This window comes from Nylanderia fulva, unplaced genomic scaffold (genome assembly GCF_048542155.1).
Source record: "Nylanderia fulva isolate GAGA-0341 unplaced genomic scaffold, ASM4854215v1 Scaffold456, whole genome shotgun sequence".
In the NCBI taxonomy this organism is placed as follows: domain Eukaryota; kingdom Metazoa; phylum Arthropoda; class Insecta; order Hymenoptera; family Formicidae; genus Nylanderia; species Nylanderia fulva.
The window spans coordinates 59,359-67,500 of NW_028190539.1; the positions used below are offsets into that span (position 1 = coordinate 59,359).

Sequence of the window (8,142 nt, forward strand, 5' to 3'; positions counted from 1 at the left end):
GGACTTTGTCCAAATTTAAACAACCGCCGCGGTCGGACTTTTTTCCAAATTTAAACAACAAAACCCCCCGCTCGGACTTTGTCCATTCAAAAAAAACACGCCCGGGGGTTTGTCCGTTTAAAAACACCCGCTTACACTTGGGCCTGCGGAACGGCGCGGCCATTTAATGGGTTTTGGGGGGGCTGTGCGAGCAGCGCTTCGCGGGCTTTTCGGGAAAAAGAACGCTGCCTGGGGGTTTTTCCATGCCTGCCTTTTTCTCGGGGCAAACCCCGCCGCGAGGAAACTTGGCCCCTTTCAAGAACCGCCCCGGGTAATAACTCATGTCCTGAGTCGGGGTGTGGGCACTTTTTTGGGCTCCCCCCTCCCCAAAAACCATCCACCCCTGAGGGCCCCGGGTGTCATTTGTAATCTTGCATCGCGAGGGTGCTGGCAGGGGAAACCCGGGTCTGGGGGGCTTATGGTTGGGGGTTGAGCCCTGCAGACCCCCCTTTTGGTCCTTCAGCCCCCTTCCCCCGGTTTTTGGTTCGCCGGGAGGGAGTGCTGCGGGCAGATGCGTAAGTTGCCTCCCCCTTTTCCCGCAAGCCTACCCCCCTTGGCTCGTGGTAACTTTTTCTTCTAGCACACGGCTAAGTGGTGTTGGGGCCGCATGACATGCAGCCGAACACGGAAAACCAAACCCCAAAAAGAGGTGATGGGGAAGAAAAAATGGGGCCCACAGGTCAACCAACCCACAACCCCCAGGTGAGCCCTTTTTGGCGGGGGGGGGTTTTATAGCGGCCCCCCAACCCTTTGGGGAACGGCCGGGCGTGTCGGGGGGTTGGGGTTAAAAGCCGTGAACTTTTCCGTGGGGGACCGGGCGCAACCCGCGGTAAAAAAGTCCCCTTCTGGGACTGGGGGCCCCTGGTGGCCCCTTTTCGATCGCCAATGTGGGCTTTTTATGGAGAAAAATTTAAAAACAAAAACATTAAAAACAGAGATACACGACGAAATGGCACAAAAAAGGTAAGAAGGATAAAATGGACCCTTTAGAGAAGGGACCTTCCCCGACGCCGCCGTCTCCCCAAAAGGTGGTGCTGGAGGACGGGGGCCTTGCTCAACTCCGTGGAGCAGGGCGTAGAGGCGTACGACTCCCCCTGAGGGAGGAGGCAAGGCCCATGGCACAAATTTGGAGGGCCCGACGAGGTATTTTTTTCCCCCGGCCCCCCCCAAAACCTGAAGGAAAAGGGAAGGGGACCAACAAGAGTTTTAGCCCTGGGACCGGGAAAAAATGGAAGAAAACGGAGGATTGTGACGGCGGGGAATATTGAGTGTGTGCGAACAAAAAAATGAATGGGGGGGGGAATGAGAGGTTGGGGAAATGAGTAATAGGTCATAAGAAAATTGGGGCGGGGTCCAAAATTTTGTTTACGGAGACAAAAAAAAATTTAAAAGGGGGTAGAAATATGGCTTTTGGGAGAATATGAACAGTTAAAAAAATTTTGCAAAAGAGAGAATACGGGGAAACGGTGATGTATGCGTCGAGCGAGCGGTTTTCCCACGGGGAAGGAAGGGCTATGCGATGATGCGAAAAATTTTTGAAAAAAAGACGTGTAAAAAATACAGGAATGATGTGAAAGATTCCAAAAAGAAGAGTTATAAATGTCACTATCTATTTGACGCTTTATGGTTTTGTCTTGGTTGCACTACAGCCCATTATGACCAATGTCTCTCTCCTCGCCACAACCCGGCCCCGACGGTTTACATTTCTGCTTTTCCAAGTATGGGTAGGATAAGTGTTGGTTGCATTTAATCGCGTCTATAAACGCGAGGACGTAACGATTCTACAGATAGCCTGCATTCTGAGTTTCTTGGCCAAAGTCTTGGACCCCTTTCCTTGCCAAAATTTAATTTTTGCCCACTCCTGCCTGTAATTTTTTAATTTTTTCTTCTTTTTCCCCATCGCTTTTGGCCCGGCCAAATAGTCGCAGCGCTGCCGTAAGACTTTTTCATTTTTTCTTTGATAACTTTTCGGGGAGTATTCGTAGAGCGGCCCCCTTTTGCGGCGTTCCTATTTGCCAGTAGACGGGAAAAGCCGAGAAACCAAGTCCCCCTTCCTTAAGGGTGTATAGGAAGGAATATTTGTGGGGTCATGCAGATGAAATTGTTTTTAAAACCGCTTCTAAGGTATGTCAATTTTTTCACGTCTCTTGGTGGGGACCCCCTTTCCAACCCCGTGAAAAGGGGGGCGGTACGGTGCAAAAAGTATCTCTGCATTGGGGGTTTAATAGGGAGCCTCCCCTCTCTTGATCCCTGAATCGTATGGAGCTCTGAACCTCGTCAGGGGCCCCCCAAGGGGGGGGGCTTTGCACCTAAAACTAAAGGTTTATCTTGGTTTCCCCAAGGAATCGGGGTTCCCTTTTTTACCATCCCGGGTTTAATTTCCCTTTTTTTGGCTTGGGGGTACTCGAAGGCGAAGCATTTTTTAAAAAAAAACGCCTACAGCTTTCTTTCTCGGTATAGACCGAGTTATCTGACCGATGGCGTTTTTTTGTCTTGTCTAAGATCCATATCATCAGCGAATGCCCCTTTGGGGCCAAAAATTTGGTCCCCACTTTTTAAAAACCACGTGTTTTCTTGCCCTTTTTAAATTTAGGCTCAACCCAATTTTTAAAAAAAATGGGGAAAGGTTCCCTGCTTACACCCCCCCTTTAATTTTCGGGGCCCCCACTTCTAGCCTTTATAGTGGGCTTGGGGGAAACCCTGTACAGTTACGATGAATTTTTCCCTTTTTGGCCCGGGTTCCCCTTTTTTTTAAGCCCAAAGTGGCCTTTGTGGGTAGTACGAATGCTTTGATATATCCCCGGCGGGGAAAAAAAACCCCCGACGCTTTGCTTACTAATGGCTGCACTAGTATTTGTTTTAAAACCCCTCTTTAGTAAAAGCCCTTTTTTTCTTACGCTTTTTAAAAACCTCCTATGCGACGGCCGCACGATGAAAATATTTGCAACATTGAAGGAGATAGTTTAGGCCTCCAGTTTTTTAAAAAACCCGGGATCTTATCGTTTAGGTTTAAGGGTTTATTTTTTCCCTTCCCCAACTATTGGTAACCTTTTTAGAGAGGAATTTTAAAACTTTTCCAAAACAAAAATGATGCCTTTTCCTTTTTAAGTCCCCCCCCTTTTCAATCTTATCAAACCCCAACACAAAAAAATTTTGGATGCTCGATTTTTCCTCCTCTTGGGGTTTTTGGTAGGAAATATCCTCACGGAACCCCGGCGTCTGCAACACCCCTGGGGTTTTCTGGGGGCCGGCGAAAACCCCTGATTGGGACAATTTTTTTAATTTTTCCATCTCGGCGATTGACGCAATTGTATAAGCATAACATTCGGCCCGGACTGCCAGCTTTTTTTACATTATTCTTACTCCGGATTTTTTTAAAAAGGGGAAGGCCTCTTCCCACGTTTTTGGGGGGTTTTGGTTTTTTTATTCCTACGTTTTTGGAACTTTTTTACTCCCTTGTTTTTATTCGGCATTCTGTTTTTCGTCGCATAGCAAAATATCCCACTGGGGGTTTTTTTTCTTCTAAAAAGGGCCCCTCTTGCAAAAACCTGGTTTCCCATTCGCCTTTCGTTCACTTTCCCTTCGATTTCCCCCCGCACACTCCCCTTTCCAATCCTCGCCTTCAAAGGGGAATTTTTCCGGGGCTGCACTTCGCGCCGGAGATTCGTTTGCGTTCTAGAACCCGCTAAAGCAGCAATTCTGGCTGCCGTGAACTACATCGGTGGGGGTACAACGGCCGGTTTCAGTCGCGTCTTGCTCGCTTATTTTTTTATTTTTTTCCGGGAAAATTCCTTTTTACCCCTGCACTTAGGGTAATGACAGCGCCATGAATGGATTTTCGGAAAGACTTCCCGACATTTCTCGCACTCCCAATTGACATGCACATCTGGATGTTGTTCTAGAAAGTGTGCGTTCAGCTGCTTTGCACCAATGCAACTGATACTTCTACTGTTCTCTAAACATTTTGGGCAGTCCATGACTGCATCTGTACTTCCTTGGATGGTCAAGGGCTGGGTAACCCGAATGGGTATTGGGTCCCATCGCCCGTCCGACGGCGCCCCTAAGACTCGGGCGCCGCTCGCGCTTCCTCGCCTTTTCGCCACATAGGCAGCGTCCGCCCCGCCAGAAGCGTTCTCGGGGTCGTCCGCCTCCGAGGCTTTTTCTATTTTACTATCCATATTTGCTCCTGAATAGACCGTCGCCTGGAGCCAAGACGACGGTCGGGCAATCGTGGGCTGCACCTCACCCCGACGGTTATAAATTAGTTTGCGGCGTGTTGCTTTTGATTTCCGCAAACAAACTCTGGGCACTCTAGGCTGCTCCTCACCCCGATGGTTTCTTTGGTGTCTGATTGCACAAGGTATACCCGGACTACAAAGAGCCGGCTTGGAAGAAGAGAAAAGGCGAGCTGGGGGTTAGTTTCCCAATTCTGGGACAGCAATTTCCCTTTTTCACAGAATAATCTGTTCCCCCATGATGGCTTACGCCATTTGATTCCTTTCTTCGCTTCGCCTTTTCGGCCGATGACAGGCCTAACAAGTTATCCCTGATGCGCCAGCTTGGCGAGTTCCGAGCGTGCTAATTTGCTCGGCGCTGTACACCCGTTAGCCGTCGCCCACCGTACCGTCTTGCTATGGTGGGGACGTTGCCCGGGAGTGACCACGAGGAGGTGGGGTACAACTTGGACGTGAGAGGCTGAAGGTCCTTACTAGAGGACTTCGTTGGCGCATCACGACCCAACTACGACTCTCTCTAAGTACCATCGCAGCGTGTTGCTTTGAGGACCGAGAGAGTCATAGTTACTCCCCCGAGAGAGTCATAGTTACTCCCCCGAGAGAGTCATAGTTACTCCCGCCGTTTACCCGCGCTTGCTTGAATTTCTTCACGTTGACATTCAGAGCACTGGGCAGAAATCACATTGCGTCAACACCCGCGAGAGCCATCGCAATGCTTTGTTTTAATTAGACAATCGGATTCCCCTAGTCCGTGCCAGTTCTGAGCTGAGCGTTAAATGGCGGCCGAAGAGGACGACCACGACGGCTCGCGCCGCCACGGAAGCCTCGCAGCAAGGAAGTTCCGCGAGAGGCCAAGGCACGGGACCGAGCTCGGATCCCGGGACCGGCGCGAGAACGCCGACCGTTCACCTCGCCCAGGCCCGGCACGTCAGCCAGACCCGCTTCCCGACCAAGCCCGACACGCCCCGCTCCTCAGAGCCAATCTTTATTCCGAAGTTACGGATCCAATTTGCCGACTTCCCTTACCTACATTATTCTATCGACTAGAGGCTCTTTACCTTGGAGACCTGCTGCGGATATGGGTATGAACCGGCGCGACACCTCCACGTGGCCCTCTCCTGGATTTTCAAGGTCCAAGGGGAAGATCCGGACACCGCCGCAACTGCGGTGCTCTTCGCGTTCCTAAACCCTATCTCCCTGCTAGAGGTTTCCAGGGAACTCGAACGCTTATACAGAAAAGAAAACTCTTCCCGGATCTCCCGACGGCGTCTCCAGGTCATTTTGGGTTACCCCGACGAACACTCTTACGAGGGCCCGAATTGTATGCGGTTCCGCTGCCGGGTTCCGGAATAGGAACCGGATTCTCTTTCGCCCGACGGGCGTGTGTCTTTCGTATAATATTTATTATTATTTCTCGACACTCGAGTATATTGTACGCCGTCATTGACATAGGATTTCTCCTAGGGCTTAGGATCGACTGACTCGTGTGCAACGGCTGTTCACACGAAACCCTTCTCCACGTCAGTCCTCCAGGGCCTCGCTGGAGTATTTGCTACTACCACCAAAATCTGCACCGACGGCGGCTCCAGGCAGGCTCGCGCCCAGACCCTTCTGCGCTCACCGTCGCGACCCTCCTACTCGTCAGGGCTTCGTGACGACGCGAGAGAAGACTAACGCCCGCTCCCGGTTGCCGCCCCACTTGCCGCTGACGGCAGAGTATAGGCTCGACGCTTTAGCGCCATCCATTTTCAGGGCTAGTTGCTTCGGCAGGTGAGTTGTTACACACTCCTTAGCGGATTCCGACTTCCATGTCCACCGTCCTGCTGTCTTAAGCAACCAACGCCTTTCATGGTGTCCCATGAGCGTCGAGTTGGGCGCCTTAACTCTGCGTTTGGTTCATCCCACAGCGCCAGTTCTGCTTACCAAAAATGGCCCACTTGGCACTCTGATCCGAAGATGCTCGTGGCTTCATAATTCAAAAGCCAGAGATCTCACCCATTTAAAGTTTGAGAATAGGTTGAGGTCGTTTCGGCCCCAAGGCCTCTAATCATTCGCTTTACCAGATGAGACTCGCGCGCGTTCCGTGCGGAACGGCCGAGTGCCAGCTATCCTGAGGGAAACTTCGGAGGGAACCAGCTACTAGATGGTTCGATTAGTCTTTCGCCCCTATACCCAGTTCCGACGATCAATTTGCACGTCAGAATCGCTACGGACCTCCATCAGGGTTTCCCCTGACTTCGTCCTGACCAGGCATAGTTCACCATCTTTCGGGTCCCAACGTGTACGCTCTGGGTGCGCCTCTTCTCGCGATGAGAACGAGACGCCCCGGGAGTGCGAGGCCGCATCGCGACGCGGCCCATCCTCCCTAGGTCGACGGCCAGGGCCGACCTTCACTTTCATTACGCCTTTAGGTCTCGCGACAAGTCCCAATGACTCGCGTACATGTTAGACTCCTTGGTCCGTGTTTCAAGACGGGTCCTAAGAGTACCCAAAGCAGTAGCGTCGCCGACCGGTATCGGTCTCCCGCGAGACCGCGGGAGACGTTCGCAGGCCTGTCGAAAGTGTACCGTACTGTAACCAACAGCGGGCCAGGACCGGGGACGGCGCGAAGTCCGTAACCTCCGAGTACAGTGGCGCGCGCTTGCGACGGTCTCGACGCACCGTGAATAGTGCGGCCTGATACCTTGCGCGTACCACCGAGCAGCCGGCCGGGCGACCGAGGGTTTGTCGCGTGCCGTTTTTCCGGCGACGCGACAGACACCGCACCCGGGCCGTAGACCGACACCCAGCGGGTCGCGACGTTCTACTTGGGGAGAAGTGCACGACGACGAGCGCCGGACATCGGCGCACGGTAGCGTGCCCGCGCGCGAGCCGCAAGGACTCCGCGGGACATCGCCGACCGACGCGAAGCCAGCGCCGCTGACGATGAATCTTCCCGTTCGATCTTTTGGGTTTCTTAGGTTTACCCCTGAACGGTTTCACGTACTCTTGAACTCTCTCTTCAAAGTTCTTTTCAACTTTCCCTCACGGTACTTGTTCGCTATCGGTCTCGTGGTCGTATTTAGCCTTAGATGGAGTTTACCACCCACTTAGAGCTGCACTCTCAAGCAACCCGACTCTAAGGAGAGATCCTCCTCGAGGCGCGCACCGGTCGCTACGGGCCTGGCACCCTCTACGGGTAAGTGGCCCCATTCAAGATGGACTTGGACGCGACGCGGCACCTCGGGATAAGCGGATCCTCCCAAACACCACCGCGGCGGAACCGCGGGATTCGGTGCTGGGCTCTTTCCTGTTCGCTCGCCGCTACTAAGGAAATCCTGGTTAGTTTCTTTTCCTCCGCTTAATAATATGCTTAAATTCAGCGGGTAATCTCGCCTGCTCTGAGGTCGTTGCATAGTGAGTTTTCGTAGCCGTTTGCCTCCTCCGCGTCGCTCATCGTCGTCTCTCCTCTATAATATATATTATAAGAGGGAGAGAGAGAGAGCGTCGAACGAGAGAGCAGCAGCGGCAGCACACGAAATACGCGAGAAGGCAAATCGCCGGGGCGCTAACCGCACACACACTCGTTGGTGGTAATGGAGACGATATATCGCGGGGTTCGAGATTCTCGGCTTTCCCTTCTCTTTTATATACGAAATTCGGGCGGAATCGATTCGACGAGTACACGACGCGGCGCGCCGGTCCTCTTTTTTTGCTTTACGAAAATTTCGTGGACTCGGACACGCGGTCGGCTCGCGATTCAAAACCCTTCTCCGTAAAGAGGTAAAGGATTACGAATGCTCTCTCCGCCGGACGACGACGCGCCGTATATTTCTCCGTAATACCGTTATGTGTGCGGGCAAGGGCGCCTCGGCATAAGACGCGCGAA

At 52.4% G+C, this 8,142-nt stretch overlaps 1 pseudogene; it reads right to left on the reverse strand.

Moving 5' to 3' along the window:
• Nucleotides 1-5,315: 5,315 nt before the first annotated feature.
• On the reverse strand, nt 5,316-7,640 carry LOC146721550 (large subunit ribosomal RNA; annotated as a pseudogene).
• Between the last annotated feature and the right edge of the window lie 502 nt (nt 7,641-8,142).